Raw genomic sequence first — 23,129 nt, 5'->3', positions numbered from 1 at the left:
GAAAAGTATATACATCCCAAAGAAAAATGGCACGACCGTGGCTAACGAGAGCAATCAAAGCTCACATAAAAGCCAAAGAGAGCAAAAATTAATGGGAAGTTAGAGGATTAGGCAACATTTAAAAACCAACAGAAGACAACTTAAAAAAAAGAAAATAAAGATGGAATATGAAAGTAAGCTAGCCAAAAATATTAGAGAGAATACAAAAGTTTTTGACAGATACATAAAGTGCAAAAAAAAAGAGGCAAGTGTAGATATCAGACCATGGAAAAATGATGCTGGAGAGGTAGTAAATGGGGACCATGAAGTACCAGATGAACTGACTAAGTATTTTCCATAAGTCTTCACTATGGAATACATGAGCAGTAAGGTGGAAGTTCCAGGTGTCAGGGGGTGTGAAGTGTGTGAAGTTACCATAACTAGAGAGAAGGTTTTTGGGAAACTGATAGGTCTGAAGGTAGATAAGTCACCTGGATGAGATGGTGTGCATCCCAGAGTTCTGAAAGAAGTGTCTGAAAAGATTGTAGAAGCATTATTAATGATCCTTCCAGAATCTCTAGATTCTGGAATGGTTCCAGAAGACCAGAAAATTGCATATGTCACTCTACTCTTCTAGAAGAGAGAAAAACAGAAGAATGAAAACTAAAGGCCTAAGAGTTTGGGAAGATGTAGGAGTCAATTATTAAGGATGAGGTCACAGGGTACTTGCAGGCACATGATAAAATAGACCATAGTCAGCATGGTTTCCTCAAGAGAAAATCTTGCCTGATGAATCTGTTGGAATTCTTTAAAGAAGTAACAATCAGGATAGACAAAAGAAAATAGGTTGATGAGTGTATTTGGATTTTCAGTAGGCCTATGACAAGGTGCGACACGAGGCTGCTTTACAACTTATGAGCCCATGATATTACAGGAAAGATTCTAGCATAGATAAAGCAGTGGCTGACTGATAGAAGGCAAAGCGTGGAAATAAAGGGAGCCTTTTCTGGTTGTCTACCGGTGACCAGTGGTGTTCCATGGGAGTCTGTGTTGGGACCAATTCTTTTTACGTTATGTGTCAATGATTTGGATGATGGAATTGATGGCTTTGTTGCGAAGTTTGCAAACAGTATGAAGACAGGTGAGGCAGGTAGTTTTGAGGAAGTAGAGAGGCTACAGAAGAGTTTAGACAGATTAGGAGAATGGGTAAAGAAATAACAGAATACAGTATGGTCATGCATTTTGGTAGAAGTAATGAAAGGGTTGATTATTTTCTAAATGGACAGAAAATACAAAAAAAACTGAGGTGCAAAGGAATTTGGTAGTGCTTGTGCAGGATCCCACAAAAGTTAATTTGCAGGTTGAGTCTGCAGTGAGGAGGCAAATGCATTGTTAGCATTCATTTCACATAGACTAGAATGTAATGTTGGGAATTGATAAAGAACTGGTGAGGCCTCACTTGGAGTACTGTGAGTGAGTTTGGGTCCGTTCTCTTAGGATGTGCTTAAACTGGAGAGGGTTCAAAGGAGGATAGTGAAAATGATTCCAGGATTGAATGACTTGTCGTATTAAAAGTATTTGATGGCTCTGGGCCTGTATTCACTAGAGTTCATAGAACATAGAACATAGAATAGTACAGCACAATACAGGCCCTTCGGCCCACAATGTTGTGCCTACCCTTAAACCCTGCCTCCCATATAACCCCCCACCTTAAATTCCTCCATATACCTATCTAGTTGTCTCTTAAATTTCACTAGTGTATCTGCTTCCACCACTGACTCAGGCAGTGCATTCCAAGCACCAACCACTCTCTGAGTAAAAATTCTTTCCTCTAATATCTCCCTTGAACTTCCCACCCCTTACCTTAAAGCCATATCCCCTTGTATTGAGCAGTGGTGCCCTGAGGATAATTCAGATAAATAAGAGGTGACCTCTTTGAAGCCTATTGAATGGTGAAAGGCTTTGATAGAGTGGATGTGGCAAGGATGTTTTCTATAGTGGGAGAGTCTAAAACCAGATAACACAGGTTCAGAATAGAGGGTGTTCTTTTAGAATGGAGATGAGGAAGAATTTCTTTAGCCAGGGAGTGCAACAGGCAGCAGTGGAGTTCAATTCTTCATGTATACTTACAGATATTGAATTCTTTGCAACAGGCAGCAGTGGAGTTCAATTCTTCATGTATACTTACAGATATTGATAGATTCTTGATTGGTCAGAGCATGAAGGGATATGGGGAGAAGACAGGATATTGAGGATGAGAAAAAAATGGAGCAGCCATGTTGAGAGTAGCGTTGAGTAGCAGAGCAGACTCAATGGCACAAATAGCTTAATTCTGCTCCTATATCTTATAGCTTTATGGTTTTGTATGATAAGAGCAAAAGGATCGCAAGAGACAATATTGGTCCTCTGCAAGATCGGACTTGTAATCTATGTGTGTGTGGAGCCAAAGGAGATTGGCGGGATCTTAAATGTTTTTTTTGCATCTGTATTTACTTGGAAGACATGCACAGAGTCTTTGGAAGTGAGTTAAAACAGCAGTGATGTCACAGGCACTGTGGAGATTACAGAGGAGAAGATGTTTACTGTCTTGAAGCAAATTATGGTGGATAAATCCCAAAGACCTGCCAAGTAGTCCCCACAGACCACTTGGGAGTCAAATGCAGAAATTACAGCAGCCCTAACAGAGATATTTAAATCATTCTTGCCAACTAGAAAGGTAGCAAAGGATTGGGGGACAGCGATTGTTGTTCTGCTGTTTAAGAAGGGCTGTAAAAATAATCCAGGGAATTACGGGCTGGTTAGCCTGACATCAGTAGCGGGAAAGATATTGAAAGGTATTCTAAGGGACTGGATATATGAGTATTTAGATAGACTGGGACTGATTAGAATAATCAGATTGGCTTTATGCATAGTAGGTCATGTGTAACTAATTTTAGAAATATTTTCGAAGATGCTGCCAGGAAAGTTAATGAAGGGAAAGCAATGGATATTGTATATGTGGACTTCAGCAAGGCCTTTGACAGGGTCTTACATGGGAGGTAGATCAAGATGGTTCAGTCAGTTGGCATTCAAAATAAGGTAGTAAATTGCATTAGACATTGGCTCTGCGGGAGAAGCCGGAGAGTGGTAATAGATGGTTGCCTCTCTGACCGGAAGCCCGTGACTTGCAGTGTGCTGCAAGGATTGGTGATGGATCCATTGTTATTTGTTATCTATAACAATGAACTGGATGATAATGTGGTTAATTGGATCAGCAAATTTGTGGATGACATCAAGATTGGGGGTGTAGTGGATGGCTGGAATGACTATCATGGCTTGCAGTGGGATCTAGACCAGCTAAGGAACATATGCTGATAAATGGAAGATGAAATTTAATACAGACAAGTGTGAGGTATTGCTCTTTGGGTGGACCAACCAACACAGGTCTTACACAGTGAGTGGTAGGGCACTGAATAGTGCAGTTGATCAAGGGATCTGGGAATATAGGTCCATAATTCATTGAAAGTGGCGTCACAGGTAGATAGGGTCATAAAGAAATCTTTTGGCAAATTGAGCTTCATAGATCATTGTATTGAGTACAGGAGTTGGAATGTTATATTGAAGTTGTATAAGATGTTGGTGAGGCTTAATTTGGAATGTTGTATGCAGCTTTGGTCACCTACCTAGAGGAAAGATGTAGATAAGATTGGAAGAGAAAACTTACAAAGATGTTGTCGGGACTGGATAACCTGAGCTACAACAAATGATTGAATAAGTTTGAACTTTATTCCCTCAATGTAGACAATTGAGGGAAGAGTTGATAGAGTTAAACCATATTATGAGGGGTATAGATACCATAGGTGAAACTAGAACTAGAGGTCATGGGTGAAGTGTGAAAGGTAAAATGTTTAAGGAGAACATGAGGGGAAACTTTTTCACTCGGAGGATAGTGAGAGTGTGGAAGATGCTGCTAGAACAAGTGATGGATGTGATTTTGAGAAATTTTGAAAGGTACCTGGATGGTAGGGTTGTGGAGGACTATGGTCCAGTTGCAGGTTGATGGGAATAGTTAGCTCAAATAGTGTGGCACAGACCAGATGGGCCAAAGGGCCTGTTTCTGTGCTGTAGTTTTCTATGTCTCTTTGACTAATAATTTTAACAAACAATAATAATGATTGAAAATACTTAATTACTTAAAATATATGGGCAAACATACTTTAATTCATTTTACCTGTATTTCCTCTCTCCTAAAGCAATTAGTTATGAATTCTAGATTGCTTTGTAATTCATATTTAAAAGGACTTGGAAAGGACAAATGCTTTCATAATTTTTGTACCTACTCAGTGGAAAGAAATATATGAATTCAAGTTGTAAATGTACCACTAAGTAAAAAATTTAGAAATCTGTGAGTTTACAAGGCATTAAATGGATCTTGTCCTCTGAATAAGTAATGAGGATTGCATTTAGCAATTCCTGCATTTATCACTAAGTTGCAGATTTGAAATTCAAATTGTACAAAGAAACGGAGAAGGATAAGAAGTGTTTTTTTTTGATAGCAGAAAAAGTCTATTATGCTCTGATTCCATTAAGGGAACAATGATGTTATATTATTAAGCAATCATGCGGTGATTAATGTACTCTTAATTCTAGGGAGATCACATGACAGCACTTATTTAAAATTGCAGCACTTAATACAAGAGTCAATAAGCTACAATGCTCTTGCCAATGACTGTTGCAGGAGCAACAAAGAAAGCTTAATTTTATTTGTTGTTGATTGATTACAGAATAGAAAACAATTTGAATTATTTTGCACTGAAGGACAGGAAAATAATACCATAACCTTTTCAGTTTGTAAATTATTTTGGTTCAGGTTGTTATAATCTGCTTTCAATATTATCTACAAACTAATTTCAAATCACTGCAAAATGAGTACCTCTTCTTTTCTGCTCACCGCCTATTACCTCACCTGCTACCCCTCCTCCTTCCCTTTCCCCATTGTCCATTCTCCTCTCCAATCAGATTCCTTCTTTGTCAGCCCTTTACCTTTTCTACCTATTATTACCCAGCTTGTTATGTTATCCCCCCCCCTTCCTCTATCCATCCAGCTTCACCTATCACCTTCAAACTTGACCTCCTTCCCCTCCCCCATCTTCTTATTCTGGCATCTTCCCCCTTCCTTTTCAGTCCTGAAGAAGTGTCTTGGCCTGAAACGCCGACTGTTTATTCATTTCCATAGATACTGCCTGACCTGCCGAGTGTCTCCAGCTTTTTGTGTGTAATGCTAAAGATTTTTGTGATGTTAATTTTTTTCAAATACAGCAAGATGTGCAAGGTTACACTTTGCAATATATGAAAAAAAGTTCATCCACAGGAAAATCAAATAAAAACATTTAGAAAGAAATAGCTCCAGGATAAAAATAGATGCAGTTACACACTGAACACACAGGTCAGCTGAAGTTAATAGAAATCTGTGAGGGAACACAGCATGCCAAAGATGAACAAGAATCATACTGCAATCAGAAATAATGATAAACAATCAAATTGCTTTGGAGAAAACATTGAGTTATTCCAGTTTAGAAACTCAGATGGAATTATTTTCTCTGAATAGATAACTTGACTGCTTTGAAATATGATGCTAGTGCTCTTACTATAAGTAGGAAGAATGACTCAAAATATGTGATGTTATAATCTGAGTACATTTGCTGCAATGTGTTTATCAAAGAATAATTCCTGATGTGATTCCCTGAAAATATATAACATTTCGATAGGAATGAACTTAATAAGTAAACATTAATTCTTTCGTAGTGTGCCATGTTGTATGACATGGGTGGTCATGGTCTTTCCGTAACCCTTATTGTTGTTGGCAATTTTTTTCTACAGAGGTGGTTTGCCATTGCCACCTTCTGGGCAATGTCTTTACAAGGTGATTCACCCCAGCTATTATCAATACTCTTCCGAAATAGTCTACCTGGAGTCAGTGGTCGCATAACCAGGACTTCTGATATGCAACGTCTGCTCAGATAATCCACCCCCTACTCCCTTAGCTTCAAATGACCCCGATCGGGGGCCTAAGCAGATGTGACACCTTGCCCTAGAGTGACCTGCAGACCAGCGGTGGGAAGAAGGGCTTTGTAGATGTGAATCTCCACCCTGCCACCAAAACCTTATAAATAATGACAAAGAAAAGTATTTTGCTGTTATTTCTTGTTGAGTGTATTCCTTACCTGTTTATTTTATGATTAGAAATTTATGTAATTCAACAGCTTGCACCTAGTAATAATATCAGAAGACATTGAATGCACATGCAGTAAGAATAATATGCTTCCATATTTAATAAGTGTATTGATGGCAATGAGATTCAGATAAAAAATCATCCACTGTGGTTATGCATAGATGTACAGTATATGTCCATCTTTAGAATCCCTAACAAAGAAAAATCAATTTAATCTACTGGACAAAATTGGTCATAAGTTCACTAAGTAGCTAATAAGTCTGAATTTGAAGAGTCTTAACTAACCTATAGGTTTTGTTCATTTTATCAGTTATCCTTTGCTCCCTGTCTCTGCATCACAATCCATTATGCATTTACATGGAACATGGAACACTACCACAAGAAAGCAGTATCAGCAAATACCCCCACTATCAGGGGTTCCCAAGTTTTTTACGACATAGACCAACACCATTAAGCAAGGACCCCAGGTTGAGCACGCCTGTCCATGATCCAGGCCATGGCCTTCTCTCACTACTACCACTGGGCAGGAAGCACGGGAAGCTTAAGTCCCACACCACCAGCTTCAGGAATAGTTATTACCTTATAACTAACATGCCACTGAACCGGAGTGGATAACTTCATTCACCAGTACTTATTCCACGACATTCAGACTCATTTTCACAGACTCTTTACAACTCCTACTCTCAATATTATTTTTTATTTACACAGTTTGAATTCTTTTGCACATTGCTTGACAGTCGTTCTCTGTTTATGTAGTTGTCCATAAATTAGATTGTATTTTTGTCATGTATATACCTGCAAGAAAATAAAGCTTAAGGTATTATACTTATGGTTGTTGTTCTTTCTGCGTCCTTAGCTCCTTGTCGAGCATTGGCAATCGATGACTTCCCCTCTCCATCCTCCTCTATCCTGAGCCTGTTTCTTGAGGGTTGAGGAGGAATGTCCCCATCATCTAATTTCAGCCTCGATATCTCTCCTCCATGTGTTCTTTGGATGTCTCTTCTTCCTCTTTCCTTGGGAATTCCATTCTAATTCCTGCCTTTTGATGTTGGTGGCTTCCTCAATTTGTGGCCAATCCACCTCCATTTCCATTTTTGTATTCATATCTCTAACATATGTATATACTCTTTGAGAATAAATTTACTTTGATTTTGACTTTTTTTTAGTTGATATATATATCTCAGCTGAGAATGTGGTCAGAAACTGGGGCAACAACTGGCCAAAGAAAATGCAGTAATAAACAAATGGCCAAGCAAGGAATGATTCATATTCCTTTTCCAGTCTATACTGCAGCAGAGTAGTGCTTGTCACAGGCCACTTCATTTTAGGATACCAGGCACTCAGCAGGTTTCGAATTCATTTAGTCATTATTGTTTTGATTTGGTTTACCTCTGTCTTTTAGGTTTTCCTGAGCCATTGTAATATCTCTTCAGCTATTTTTGTTTGTTATTTCGTATGTCTTTATTATTGACATCAATACTTATTTTTTATGGGAATGTATAAAACATTGAATACTTGCAGAATAAAAAGAAGGAACAGCTGTGATGCTACTTGGGGGAGGTTCTGTTGTGACATCGACATTGAGACAGCTTGGTTAATCCCATCACTGTCTGCTTGTTCAGAAATAATTTAATAAAGTGATATTACTCTTAATGGAACCACTATTTTAGCATCAGGATTTCTGTGAAGTTGGATCCCTCCATAATGAATTGCACTTTGAAAGGAAATGTTTGCAGTTCGAAAGAACCATCAGCTGATATTTCTGTAATGGACTATTGGTGTGTTCAAAGGATTATAAGAATCTTTATTATCAAAGTATGTATAAATGAAACAACCTTGAGATTTGTGTGCTTACAGGCAGCCACAAAGCAAGAAACCTGAAAGAACCCAATTTTTAAAAAAGACTAACACCCAATACACAGAGGGAAAAAAAACACAAATCATGTAAACAATAAAAGCCTGCAGCAGCATTCCGAAGCAAATTGAGTCCATAGACCCCTTGTTTAAGTAGTATATTTTGAGGATTTCCTGACACCCATACTCAAAAACTGGTCTTAAAATAATGGATAACACTCCACTGGTTGTATCCTAACTGTGTTCAGATACTGTACTCTTTGCAGAGACTGGTTGCTGTTATGCTGGATATTTGAACAATAGCCAATCAAGAAAATTTGGGATTGGATAAAAATGTGAATGAGGTGAGGATCTGAAACTCTGTTCCAAATAGAGGCAAAGTTGTTTACTGAAGAGAAGATTAAATGTGACCCAGCCCACCTTCTCAGGTAGAAGTAAAAGATCCCATGGTAGAACTTAACAAAGAACTGGGGGAGAATCATTCCTGGTATCAGGACTAATATTCTACTATGGACGGTCCCAGACCTGGCTGCGAAAGGGGGAGGGTTGTGCATAAGGCTAGAAACCCCATCCCATAAAAACCCAGTGTGACAGAAACACCAACAGAGGTTCCAAAGACCTCATCCCTGGGAGAGTGAGGATACACTAAGAAGATGGGATCTACCTAGGGACAAATTGAAAGACTGGACCTGGACAGAGGACACAACAGAGTTGTTGTTAGCAGCCTATGTGCCAGTAGGGGTGATGGGTTTAAATAAGCAAGTGTCGTGACCAATAGTAATCCTTCATCAATACCTAAAAAATCAACACATCAGATCTGATCATGATTATATTGCATTCAGGAGATTAAAGAATCAAAGAAATACTGTAGGTTTGTGCTGAAAAGTGTTTCTGATGCAGAAGATCAACCGCCATCTTGTTGAACACATAGGGAAAAAATGTTGTTTGTTGGTTGATACTTACTTCATAGCACCAGAGAAAAAATATTTAATTGCCTATGAAACTTCTTTGGACAAACTGAGGTCATGAGCAACACAATATTGTATTTTTTTCCAATATGCGGTAGGGCTTGTTTTTGTGATTAGGTTTGAATAATTTGCAGGTGCAGATCAAACAGAAAAAATACAGAAACTGTAGGCAATGTTCTGTTGTGCTAAATTACCTTCGAAATGATATGTGTGCAGTATGCTTGGCAATTCTCTTACGTGAAGTTGTTTTTGTTTATCTTGTTGCGGAAGCATTGTTGCAAAAGATAAGACAAGTTATTCCTACTACGCATGCATTAACTGGTTTTACTTAAGCAGTCTTATCACCATCCTTGGAGAGTTGTTTGAAAGGAAAACAGGCTGCATGGTTGGAATGCTGATGATTTCAACTAAATTATTAAAGTGTTTCAAATATTAAGCATCTTATTGTCAATTGATTAGATAAAATATGGCATTTGATTTCCTTCTCATTTTTTTTTCACTCAGCTTCATTCTGTAACTTTGAAAATGGTATGGAGATTTTGTTTATCCTTCATTGGAGATCACTTTGTCAGCATGCTATATCTGAAGAAACCAGAGGCTGTCTATATCAAAGTGATGAACCTCCATGAGGAAATTTGAGGAATTATATGAATAATTAATGAGAATATCAGAGTTGCACACCCCACATGGAAACAATCAGCCGGATCGAACAAACAACAGAAAATTCAGATCTCCACTTCTTGCAACACACCAAATGCACGTTTTTTCTCAAATAACTCTGCTGCACCATTTACCATTCTTTGTAATTAACTTTTGTGCACAAATCAAAGGGAACAACATAGGGAGGGAAAGTCTTGTTGATATCTTCAAAGTAATAGTAGTTCTTCTTTCGCAAACACGAGGAATTCTGCAGATGCTTTTTCTTTATCTGTTAATTTGTTGTAAGATTTTAGTTCATTTCTTTGAATAAAGGTTAGTCTGTTCAAACTGAGAAGCAGAGAGTGGACATATTAATATGTTGCACCATAAACCTTTATTTCTAACAGCAATACATATGAAAGCAAAGCAAGGTCATTGATTAAAAGCTACTTGAGATGACAAAGAAAATCTGGGTTTTGAGTATCACATTTCAACAGAAATCCCTCTCAAAATCTTGACTTCAATTAGTATCCCTCAGAAAACAATTAAAAGATAAATAATTTATTGTAAGATTAGTTGGTTTTTAATTTGTCATTGATAGTAAAATCCTAGCTTATATTTGGATTATAGTATGCTAATAAATTTTTCAGGTCACCAATCATGAACATCTGTATGTGGAAATACTTTGACATTATAAAATGAATGTATTTAATCTATCCTCAAGTCCTTCTGACTTCATAAATCAAAATAGTATTTCTTATAATATTTTAGGTAACAAATATTCTGTATAACTTTCTGCTTTTCTTCTTCTCATGAATGAAATCTATGTTGACAGTTCATCAATAACTACAGAAGATAACTGGAATTCTTTCTATGATTTTTCATAATAAGACAATAAGATCATAAGACCATAAAACATAGGAGCAGAATTAGGCTACTCAGCCCTTTGAGTCTGCTTCATCACTGTGGCCAATCCCACTCGCAGTTGTCACCGACTTGGTAACACTTGGTGCAAACTCATTTTTGATTAAATCTTTAATTTTCAGCTGGTATAAAGCTAAAGACTTAAATTTTTTGGCAAAGTAATATGAGTTTTGTGACACACACAAAATGCTGGAGGAAATCCACAGGTCAGGAGGCAGCTACGGAGAAGAGTAAGCAGTTGACGTTTCAGGCCGAAACCCTTCCTCAGGACCTGATGAAGGGTCATGGCTCAAATGGCGGCTGCTTGCTTTCTTCTACAGATGTTGGCTGTCCTGGTGAGTTCCTCCAGCATTTTGTATGTGTTGCTTTGGATTTCCAGCATCGGCAGAATTCCTCATGTTGATGTGAGCAAGATGCGTCAATTCACCGAACTGTACTTCTACTTCCAGAGTACAGGGAGAGACTAAAGACCACAGCACCAGTGATGGGGACCATGAGGTCAAGGAAGGTTGAGGAGTGCTCACAGGACTGCTCTAAACTGGTATTCTGGACAATATTCAGGAATTCGTCTTTGAATCTGAATGAATATGCCACAGTTATCATCGACTTGATAAAGACCTGATTGTACCGGGCTTATCAGCAGCATCAACAGAGCTCTACGAAGATGTGTTTCTAGCGGGTTGGCAGCAGTTATTTAAAAAGAGTGCTTCATGGGTGTTTGTCCATTGTATATGGCCCATCAGTGGCATCAACAGAGCTCTACGAACCAAATTAAAGTACAGAAGGGATAAGCGGAGCAGCCATTGTTGGGAGTATGCCGGTGGTGAAAGTAGAAGCGACAGGCTTTCACTCAAAAGTGGTTTTGGCTCAGTGCAAAGCATCTGTTAGATTTCCTCTTAGTTTTTTTTTCCCTCTCTTATGACTGTGGTGTGCTCTTCGTGCCGGATGTTGGAGATCCGGCTGCAACGCCTTGAAGACCATGTTAGGAATCCAGAGCAGCAACTGGATGACTTTCAGCTTATATGGGAGAGCAAGGATATAATTAATCAAAGTTACAGGGAAGTAGTCACTCTGAAGTTACAGGAGGAGAGTAGCTGTCTAACTGTCAGGAGAAATGGAAATAGGCAGTTACAGCAGAGCATCCCGGTGGCCATTCCCCTCAAAAACAAGTATACCACTTTGGATACTCCCGTGGGGGATCACCTCCCGGGAGAATGCCATGGTGACCAGGTTACAGGCACTGACCATGGGTCCATGGTACAGAAAGCAAAAAGAGAGAATAAGGGAGTGGTAGTGATAGGGGACTCAGTAGTCAGGGGAACAGAGACGAGATTCTGTAGACATGAACAGGACAGCCAGATGGTAAGTTGCCTCCCAGGTGCCAGGATCAGGGATATCTTTGGGGAGGGAGAGGAAGCAGCCAGATGTCTTGGTACATATTGGTACCAATGATATAGGAAGGAAAAACAATGAGGTCCTGAAAAGAGAATTTAGACAGCTCGGTAGAAAGCTGTGAAGCAGAACCTTCAGAGTAGTAATTTCTGGATTGCTGCCCGTGTCTCTCACCAGTGTGCGTAGAAACAGGATGATGTGGCAGATAAATGCATGGCTGAGGAGCTGGTGCAGGGAGCAGGACTTTAGGTTCTTGGATCATTGGGATCGCTTCTGGGAGAAGTACGACCTGTTCAAAAGTGAAGGTTTGCAACTGAACCCGAGGGGGACCAATATTCTCGCGGGCAGTTTTGTTAGAGCTGTTGAGGAGGGTTTAAACTAATTTGGCAGGGGGTGGGAACTGGAGTGAAGGAACTCAGTTTAGGACAGATGGTGAAAAAGTAAAGATAACGTGCAGTCAGACTGTCAAGAAAGCCAGGCAGGTGATGGGACTCAGTTGCCGTCAACAGGCTGAGTATCAAAACATTAGAGATGCAGAATCAGAAAGGACAGCAAGTACAGTACTCACGGTGTTGTATCTTAATGCGCATAGTATAAGAAATAAGATGGATGATCTTGTTGCAATATTGCAGATTGCCAGGTATGATGTTGTGGCCATCACTGAATTGTGACTAAAGGATAGTTGTAGTTGGGAACTGAATGTCCAAGGTTATATGTTATATTGGAGGGATAGGAATATAGGCAGAGGGGGTGGCGTGGCTGTTCTAGTAAAGAATGGCATCAAATCAGTAGAACGATGTGACATAGGAGCAGAAGATTGGATCCTTGTGGGTTGAGTTAAGAAACTGCGAAGGTAAAAGGACGTTGATGGCAGTTACATACAGGCCTCCCAACAATGGCTGGGAGGTAGACCACAGGTTACAACAGGAAATTGAAAAGGCGAGTCAAAAGGGCAATGTTATGGTAGTCATGGGAGATTTTAACATGCAGGTCGATTGAGAAAATTAGGTTGGTAATGGATCTCAAGAGAGTGACTTTGTTGAATGCCTAACAGATAGCCATTTAGAGCAGATTGTGTTTGAGCCTACTAGTGGATCAGCTATACTGGATTGGGTGTTATGTAATGAACCGGAGGCGCTTAGGGAGCTTAAGGTAAAAGAATTCTTAGGAACCTGTGATCACAATATGATTGAATTTAACTTGAAATTTGATCAGGAGAAAGTAAAGTCTGATGTAACAGTATTTCAGTGGAGTAAGGGAAATTACAATGATATGACAGAGGAGTTAGCCAAAGTAAATTGGAAGGAGCTGCTGGCAGGGATGTCAGCAGAGCAGCAATGACATGCATTTCTGGGGGAAACGAGGAATGTGCAGGACACATGTATTCCAAAAATGAAGAAATACTCAAATGGTAAAATAGTATAGCCATGGCTGACAAGAGAAGTCAAAGCCATTGTAAAAGCAAAAGAAAGAGCATACAACAAGGCAAACATTATTGGGAAGGTAGAGGATTGGGAACTTTCTAAAACCCTCCAGAGAGCACCTAAAAAAATCATTAGGAGGGAAAAAGTGAAATATGAAAGCAAGCTAGCAGATAATATCAAAGTGAATAGTAAAAACTTTTTCAAATATGTTAAAAATAAAAGAGAAATGAGAGTGTATATCGGACCACTAGAAAATTAAGTAGGAGAAATAATAATGGGGGACAAGGAGATGGCTGATCAACTAAATGAGTATTTTGCATCAGTCTTCACTGGTATGCCTGATGTTGTAGTGTGTGAAGGAAGAGAAGTGGGTGCAGTTACTATTACAAGAAAGAAGGTGCTCAAAAAGCTGAGAAACCTGAAGGTATATAAGTCACCTGGACCAGATGAGCTGCATTCTAGGGTTCTGAAAGAGGTATCGTTCGAGATTGTGGTAGCATTAGAAATGATCTTTCAGAAATCATTGGACTCTGGCACGGTGCCAGATGACTGGAAAATTGCAAATGTCACACCGCTCTTTAAGAAAGGAGGAAGGCAGCAGAAAGCAAATTATAGATTAGTTAGCCTGATGTCAGTGGCTGGGAAAATGTTAGAGTCAATTGTTAAGGATGAAGTGATAGGGTACTTGGTGACATAGAACAAGGTAGTACAAAGTCAGCATGGTTTCCTTCAGGGAAAATCCTACTTGACGAACTTGTAGGAATTCTTTGAGGAGATTACAAGTAGGATAGATAAAGGGGATGCAGCGGATGTTGTATATTTGGATTTTCAGAAGGAGACATACATAAGGTTGCTTACCAAGTTAAGAGGCCATGGTATTACAGGAAAGTTACTAACGTGGTTAAAGCATTGGCTGATTGATAGGAGGCAGTGAGTGAGAATAAAAGGATCCTTTTCTAGCTGACTGCCAGTGACTAGTGGTGTTCTGCAGGGGTCGATGTTGGGACCACTTCTTTTTATGCTGTATATAAATGATTTAGATGATGGAATAGATGGCTTTGTTGCCAAATTTGCAGATGATATGAAGATTAGTGGAGGGGCAGGTAGTGTTGAGGAAGCAGGTAGGATGTAGAAGGACTTAAACAGATTAGGAGAATGGACAAGAAAGTGGCAAGTGAAATACGATGTTGGAAAATGCATGTTCATGTACTGTGGTAGTAGAAGTAAATGTGTGTAATATTTTCTAAATGTGGAGAAAATCCATGAATCTGATATGCAGAGGGACTTGGGAGTCCTTGTGCAGAACTCCCTGAAGGTTAAGTTGCAAGTTGCCTGTGGTGAGGAAGGCAAGTGCCATGTTAGCATTCACTTCAAGAGGTCTAAAATACAAGAGGAACGATGTGATGCTAAGGCTTCATAAGACACTGGTGAAGCCTAACCTTGCGTATTGTGAACGTTTTGGGCCCCTCATCTTAGAAAGGACGTGCTGGCATTGGAGAGGGTCCAGAGGATGTTCACAAGGATGATTCCAGGAATGAAAGGATTATCATACAAGGAACGTTTGATGGCTCTGGGTCTGTACTCGCTGGAGTTCAGAAGGATGAGCGGGAATCTCAATGAAACCTTTTGAATGTTGAAAGGCCTAGACAGAGTAGATGTGAAAAGGATGTTTCCCATGGTGGGAGAGTATAGGATAAGAGGGCACAGCATCAAGATAGAGGGGAGCCCTTTCAAAATAGAGTTACGGAGAAATTTCTTTAGCCAAAGAATGGAGAATTTGTGGAATTTGTTGCCATGTGCAGCTGTGCAGGCCAGGTTATTGGGTGTATTTAAGGCAGAGATTGATAGGTTCTTGATTACGGGGAGAAGGCTGGGAACTGGGGTTGAGGAGGAGGAAAAAACAGAAGGATCAACCATAATTGAATGGTGGACCAGACTCGATGGGCCAGATGGCCCAGTTCTGCTTTTATTTCTTATGGTGCTCTTATGGACCTGTATGGATGAACATATACCTTCGAAAACACACTGGACATATACAAAACTGAAGTCTTTCATGGTCCATGAGATTTGCCATCTATTGATCGTTAGACCTGTGGCATTCAAGACCAGAGATCCAGAATTCTACAAGAAGTCCAGGCATGACCCGTGGAAGGCTATTTCAAGAGTGAAAAGAAGTAATTTCTGTTTAAAATGGAGATAGAATCACACGTATGATAGCTCCACAATATTAACAGGCCATTACTTCCTACAAGGTGAAACCTACCATCATAAATGGTCATGATGCTTCACTCTCAGATGATCTCGATGCATTTTATGCCAGCTTTGAAAGGGAGAATGAAACTACACCTGTATGAATCCTTGCAGTGTTTGGTGATCCTGTAATCTCTGTCTCAGAGGACAATGTCAGAACCCTTGCAGGGCATCAGGCCCCCATCTGGCAGGGCTCTGGAAACCTGTGCCAACCGACTGGTGGGAGTGTTCAATGACACCTTCAGTCTTCACTGCTGCAGTTGGAAGTTTCCACCTGATTCAGAAGGGCATCAATGATACCAGTGCCCAAGAAGAGTAGAGTGAGCTGCCTCTACAGTTATCACCCAGTTGCACTCACATCTACTGTGATGAAGTTATTTGAGAGGTTGGTCATGGGTAGAATTAACTCCTGCCTAAACAAGGAACTGGAACTAGTGCAGTTTGGGCAGGGCACGTAAGAAACCTTATCTCCTCTTCACTGACAGTCAATACCAGTGCACGTCAAAGACCCGGTCTTAGCCTGCTGCTTTACACTCTCAACACCTATGACTGTGTGGCCAGGCACGTCTTGAGTGTCATCTCTAAATACGCCAGTGACACAACTGTTGTTGGCAGAATCTCAGATGGTGACGAGGAGGTGTACAAGAATGAGATAGATCAGCTGGCTGAGTGTCGACACAACATCTGCCTTTCTATCAGCATCAGTAAGATCAAGGAATTGATTGTGGACTTCAGGATGGGGAAGTCAAGAGAACACATACTAGTTGTCATCAAGGCCTGTGTGGTGGAAAGGGTGAATAGTTTCAAGTTCAACATCTCTGAAGGTCAATCCTGGGCTCAATATAATGATGCAATTACAAATAAGGCATGACAGTGGCTACATTTCATTAAGAGTTTGAAGAGAATTGGTACGTCACCATAATATATAGTAATATAGGCATCCGTTAGTCTCGTGAGACCATGGATTTGCACCTTGGAAGGTTTCCAGGGCGCAGGCCTGGGCAAGGTTGTATGGAAGACCGGCAGTTGCCCATGCTGCAAATCTCCCCTCCCCACGCCACCGATGTTGTCCAAGGGAAGGGCATTAGGATCCATACAGCTTGGCACCAGTGTTGTCGCAGAGCAATGTGTGGTTAAGTGCCTTGCTCAAGGACACAATATGCTGCCATACGACACCATAGACTCTAGCAAATTTCTACAGATGCACCATGGAGAACATTCTAACTGGTTGCATCATTGCCTGGTATTAAATGGCCACTGCACAGGATCAGAAAAAGCTGCAGGAGATTGCAAGGTCAGCCAACTCCATTATGGCTATTGGTTTCCCCAGCATCAAGTCCATCTTCAAAAGGCAATGCCTCAAAAATATACCAAACATCATTAAGGAGCCCCATCACCCAACATGTGCTCTCTTCTTATTACTACCACCAGAGATGAGTTACAGGAGCCTGGAGACACACATTGAATGGTTTATGAACAGCTTCTTTGCCTCCAATCATATTTTTGAATGGGCAATAAAACAACCCATGACCACTACCTCACGATTTATTCTCTCGCTTTGCACTACTTAATTAATTTAATTCTTATTGTACCACTGCCACAAAACAGCAAATTTTATGACATATCAGTAATATTAAACCTGGTTCTTATTTTAATTCTGTCCACTATTATCCAGGAGGAAAAGCAAAATAAGATGTTTTTTATTTTCAAATAACAAGCCAAGAGTTCAATGGGAATCAGGAAAGTAATGTCATAAAAGTGCATGATTAAAAAAATAAAGGGGACAAAAAAACAGCATGAAATACACAATAAGAGGACTTGCTGATCAATTATTTTCAAAACTCCCTGAACAAAATCAGTCAGGAACTCCAAGACGTAATACTCTGTTAATTCAATATGACAACCAGGAACCGTGGGCCTTTTTTTTATTTTTGAACTACCAATGAAATGGAGAGAAAACAAATTAATTTTTGACTGAAATGCAGGAAAATAAAGTATCTGCAGTTTGCTAGAAAGTGTCAGGCAGAAACAGAAATTGAATCCAATCAAATTGACTCAGAAGCATAGCACTGTCTATCCCTTTGCGTCTGAACAGATTTTCAAAGCACATTACGCTGAGAAAAATAAAAGTAGTGAAACAATTTAGATCATGTACAATGCTGAGATTAAAGTCAGAGAAAGGCTATGAAGAGTTAATGAAAAGTCTCCACTCCAAATGTAAAGTTATTCTCGATATCATGAAGACATTTTCATTTATTTTCTTCCCAAAATATTGAGCTGTAAACTCAAAGCTGGTAATTATCGCCAAACACATAAAAATTGCTGGTGAACGCAGCAGGCCAGGCAGCATCTCTAGGAAGAGGTGCAGTTGACGTTTCAGGCTGAGGGGTTTCCAGTGACTTATAAACTCTGTGAATTGTTTAAAGATATAGCAATGACATGAGGGTGGTTTGAAAGAGAGGTTAAAGAAGACATCTTTGTCAAACTGGAAAGCATATCCCTGAATACAGGGTTTGGTTACAACACCACCTATCGGTCACTTACAAAGTAGTCCTAACATCTCTGCCCTAGCATCTGCACAATAGTTCATGTCTCCATTCACGCAAAGGTTAAGACTAATGACCTTCTCACTTCCTCTATGGCTCTTAATGACCCTGATGTTATTGCTATACCTTTAAACAACTACTCTCCATGGATTAGAACTGAAGAAGTCTCTTGGATGAGTGGCGAAATGTCTGGTAGACAACACAGCAAGTCCAGTTGTCTTGATTTGTTATTGCTTGGTTTCAGATTTACCATTTACCTTACATGCTCATTTTTCATAATTATGCACTGTCAAAGTTATCCCCGTTAAATGTTTTTTTAGTGATATATGAGTGTTAAAGTTCGCATGGAAATTTTAATGAATATATTTGTGTCCAACTCACTGACAGGGCATGCAATATAATCACATTAGATTAGGAATTAACACAGGAAGGCCAGACAAATATTGTGACTTTTTTTCCAATTTGACATAAGATCTTTGAAATTATTCTATGGAGTCAGAATTTACATTTAACAACCTTTTGTGGACAGTGATGTAATTCATAGGCTTCAGTTTTAGACTTAATGTTCAGACTAAAATCATACTTTCATACTTAAGATTTTCCTATCAGCATAGATCAATATTAATAATTCATGAGCAAACAACCAGTGACACTTCTGGCAAGAAAGAAGTGCGCTCCAATGTAGCAGGTGCTCCAGGTCCAATCAAAGGTGTATTTGTCTTGTATGCCTTTTCACAATTGCAAGTCATTGCTGGATGCCAACAGCATCATGTACTGCAGGACTATCCAATAGTGATGGAGCTGGATTTATTGCGTATTATTGTTTTGTTGTTGTCTGTACTTGTCATGTACCATTGAATGGTGCACAGTGCAAGTGATTGTCTTGGACTTTTTTGTTATGATTGAAATACTCCATTGGCTATTGGCAAGACATAATACTGCAAGTCTGGTTCACTGGTTTATTGGCGATACCAACAAAGAGAGAGCATCATTAGCTGTTGCAGCTGACCAGGAGGGGTGATGCTCAGCACAGTGGGAGAACCCCTGTGGAGTACGTTGGAATCTATCCTTGGACTGGGGGCTGCTCCCCTCTGAACATCGATGGTGCCTTCAGTGTTCAATCAGTGCTTCTCTTCAGTGTTCTCTCGGTGGAAGAACAAGTTGGACCAGGACAAATTACCATCAGTTCCATAGTCATGCCACTCAAAGACTTGGCCTATATATTTTTGTTTCTTTGTGATTGTGTGTTTTTTTCTAAAATTGTGACCATATGTGCTATTGGCGCTATGTGCTATGTGTACTGTGCTGTGTGCTGTTGGGTAATGTGTTTTGCACCTTGGCTCCAGAGGACCACTGTTTTGTTTGTCTGTATTCACGTGCGGTTGAATGATATTTAGGATTGAACTTGAACATAATCTACTGTGGAAAACTTCTTAAACATGAGAAAGTCTGCAGGTACTGGAAATCCAATGCAACATGCACAAAATGCTTCAGGAACTCAACAGGTCAGCAGGACCCTTCTTGAAGATTAGTATATTTCTATGGTTTGCTGAATATTTTTGCAAGAAGCCACAAACATTCAGAAACACTAGATGTCAATCTGGTGGATCCCACGCTTTTGGGAGGTCTCAAAAGTGTGGGATCCAGAAGCTGATAATCCTTCACTTGCCTTCTCATCAAAAACTAAGCATGATAGGGACTTCTTTCCCTTCCTGCCTCAGGCTCAATTCTATGCTGTTAATTTTATTGATGAATAGCTTTGCAATATGAGTATCCAAATGAATGTTCCTGTTATGCCACAGTTTAACTTCCTTTAACTGTTAGGGTGCTTGGAACAAAATGATTTACAGGTCATAAAGACATATTTTATGGCATACCAATGGACTAAACTGAACAGCCCCCGAAAATTGACTTGGAGATTATAATATGCAACATCAATTTATGCTGAAGCTGACAACCTTTTATATGCCTTTTTGTAATAAATTCCATAGTTTTAGAGCTTACTGAAATGTTATTTAGATGCTCAAATTAGCAAAGACCCCAACATCAGAAACTTACTACCAGCAATTAAACAAGTCTGCACATCTCAAAGGGGAGCTTGCCTTAAGCCTCGAGCAGCCACGGGCAGTATTGCTGAAATGACTCTTCCAAAGGAATTAGTGGTATATGAGAGAGAGTGGACAACAAGAATTTTGATAACTCTACTGGAGTTTTCATGGAAATATGTCTTGTATCAACAAAGTATCAAAAGACCTGCCATTTCATAGTCCAAAGGCAGTAGGAGGAGGTGGCCATGCCAAGAAACTAGCACTAAGGATATAGATGAAGTGCCACTAGAAGCTCATTGACCTCTTGCAAGTGACTATAGATCAGTGAATACATCATAAAATTGCCACTTGCCCCAGACACTTCTTAATTCACCAGAGCCACATTACTCATGCAGTTTGCTTCATGCTCATGCATTGATGTAGGCCTCACACACAAGTCTCACAGCTGGCTATCTACCAGCAAGTGCTGCATAATATGCAGGTCACCTAGACACCTGCCTTCCTCTATATTTCTCTCTCACTCCCTCTCTCTTTCTCTCTCACTCACTCTTTATCATTCTCTCTCTCACCTAGCAGCAAACGATCAGATGCGGTAGCTGACCGCTACCTGTAGTTCCCCATCTAATAAACATCAATCATGATCAATTCTAATTTTGCATCCAAGTTTATTCAGTTTTGCTTTCAACCCTGACTGGACATAATGCTCCCTGAAGATCTCAGCATGATGCTTCATTAAGTAGCATTTCATCTGCGAATCAGGAATTCTTTAATCCTCCTTCTCTTTAATTTTTGAGCGAGCTCTTTCAGCAGCTAGTTATCAAAATGAATTCATTGATTTATTTCTCAATGTTACATTGTGCAAAACTTCAGTTTTCTCTCCCCTAAGCAAATGCTGGAACACAAGTGCATTCTAAAGCCCCTTCACTGTTGCTATGCCTGTAAATCAATCTGAGTACTTTGTGGATTAGCCTACAGGCTATACCTCACATCTTTTACTGTTTCAGATGAAAACACCAACTTTGCTGATTAATAGCCAAAAAAGAAATTTTCACAGAACCTTCCTGTGACTCACAAATAGATTGATTTGCACACTGACGTAGGCCATCAGAAGAATCCAGGTATCGGAAGGAGGCAGTGAATAGAAACCACACACTTCTGGAAATAAGGATTTGTTTATAAGAAAAAGCACTATGTACAAAATATTGACATGAGCAAGAGCAATACAAAAATCAAACATTCTGTTTATGTTTCAAATCTTGGAAATCAACAATAGCCAAATTCCTGTTTAGTTAGAATCTGTGATTTTTATTAGAATAACCTTTGTTACTCCAATTTCACTAACTAAGTAGATCTAGGGTTATTCCCTATTTAAAAGTTTACAGACTAAGCTTCCCTTTTTACTTATCCCTAGTTAGTTAGACAACCAAATATAATTCCTATTCTCAAGTATTATAGTTAACTTCAGTTTCAGTTCCAGGCAGTATATCTACAAGTTCAAATTCAAATTCAAAAATTATATATACACAGTTTAACACCTTTAACGACAATTCCCCAACATCAGCACTCTTAAACAAAGTAAATCTCATTCATTAATGTATCAAAGTTTGTGCAAAAGAAAATTAAATTCGAACTCTTCAAATTAAAATAAACTTATACATCCAACAGTATTAAATCCTCTGCGTCATTACAGGTTTTGTTCCTGTGCTGGTTCTTCATCTGGGTGGCTTGCCATCTTAGCTTGTTGGATGAAATGGTTGATCATCCACAGTAAGTCAATTCACAAACTTGTAGAAAACTTGGCCAAATGCCTTGGTATGATTTTGCAGAACTAAGTCCCGACTACACAGTAGGGATTTTGGACAATGGTTTCTCCTGATATTGTCTCATTATAGCTGCTGCACGTTATAGCTGTAGCTTCAATACATCTTTTATCGCTATTGTCTCTCCTCCAGGGGTTTCACCCTGAGGGGTTCAGATTAGTAGGGCTCACTACTAATTTCACTCTTAACAGATCATGTCTTCAGCTTCTAATCAATGCTGCCCCTTTCTCCTTGTCCATCCTGTGTCCAGCCCGCCTCTTCCTCACATAGCCATTTTTCAAATTCTCTTTATTTTAAAATTGCTAAACCTCATTTTCCTCCCTCCGCAGGTAGAACTTTCTAACGTTACAACTTTGGGTTTAATTAACCTGGGTTACATGAGGATTGCGTGAGCTTCCAGCAGAAGGTGATGAATCTCTGGTACTCACTATCTATAAGTATTGTGAAGGATAAATCAGTTCGGTTACTGAAGGAAGAAGTGGATGACTTCTTTGAATTATCAAGAAATTGAGTACTACAAGGAAATGGCACAAAAGAGGAGATGAGTCTTGGGGTAGATTAGCATGATCAACACTAAATGGTAGGGCCAAGTAGTCTGATCCTGCTCCTATTTTCACATTCTAAATTCCTGTTATGTTTCTTAGCTGCAGTTGTAAACCTGACAAGACAGTACATTACTTTTTTCCTAATTGGAATTTGTTCACATCTAAAAAGTATATACATATTGCTGACCTGGAATACACAGTGACACTATATGACAATAAGCTATAGGAGCACAATTAGGCTATTTGGCATATTGAGTCTACTCTACTATTTCATCATGGTTGATCCATTTCCCCCTCAGCACCTTCTCCCCGTAACCCTTCATGCCCTGCTAATCAAGAATCTATCAACCTCTGCCTTAAATATACCCGAGGCAGAGGATGATAAATTCTTGATTAATCAGGACATTAATGGCCCAGCTAACAACACCATTAAGGGATAAAGTGGACAGCAGTTTCTGGAGTATGCAAATGACCTATTATCATACCCTCCATAGGGTGCAATGTTACTGTCCTTGTTAATATATTAAAT

Source organism: Mobula birostris, chromosome 5, assembly GCF_030028105.1.
Source record: "Mobula birostris isolate sMobBir1 chromosome 5, sMobBir1.hap1, whole genome shotgun sequence".
In the NCBI taxonomy this organism is placed as follows: domain Eukaryota; kingdom Metazoa; phylum Chordata; class Chondrichthyes; order Myliobatiformes; family Myliobatidae; genus Mobula; species Mobula birostris.
Note: the sequence above shows the minus strand (reverse complement) of the source record.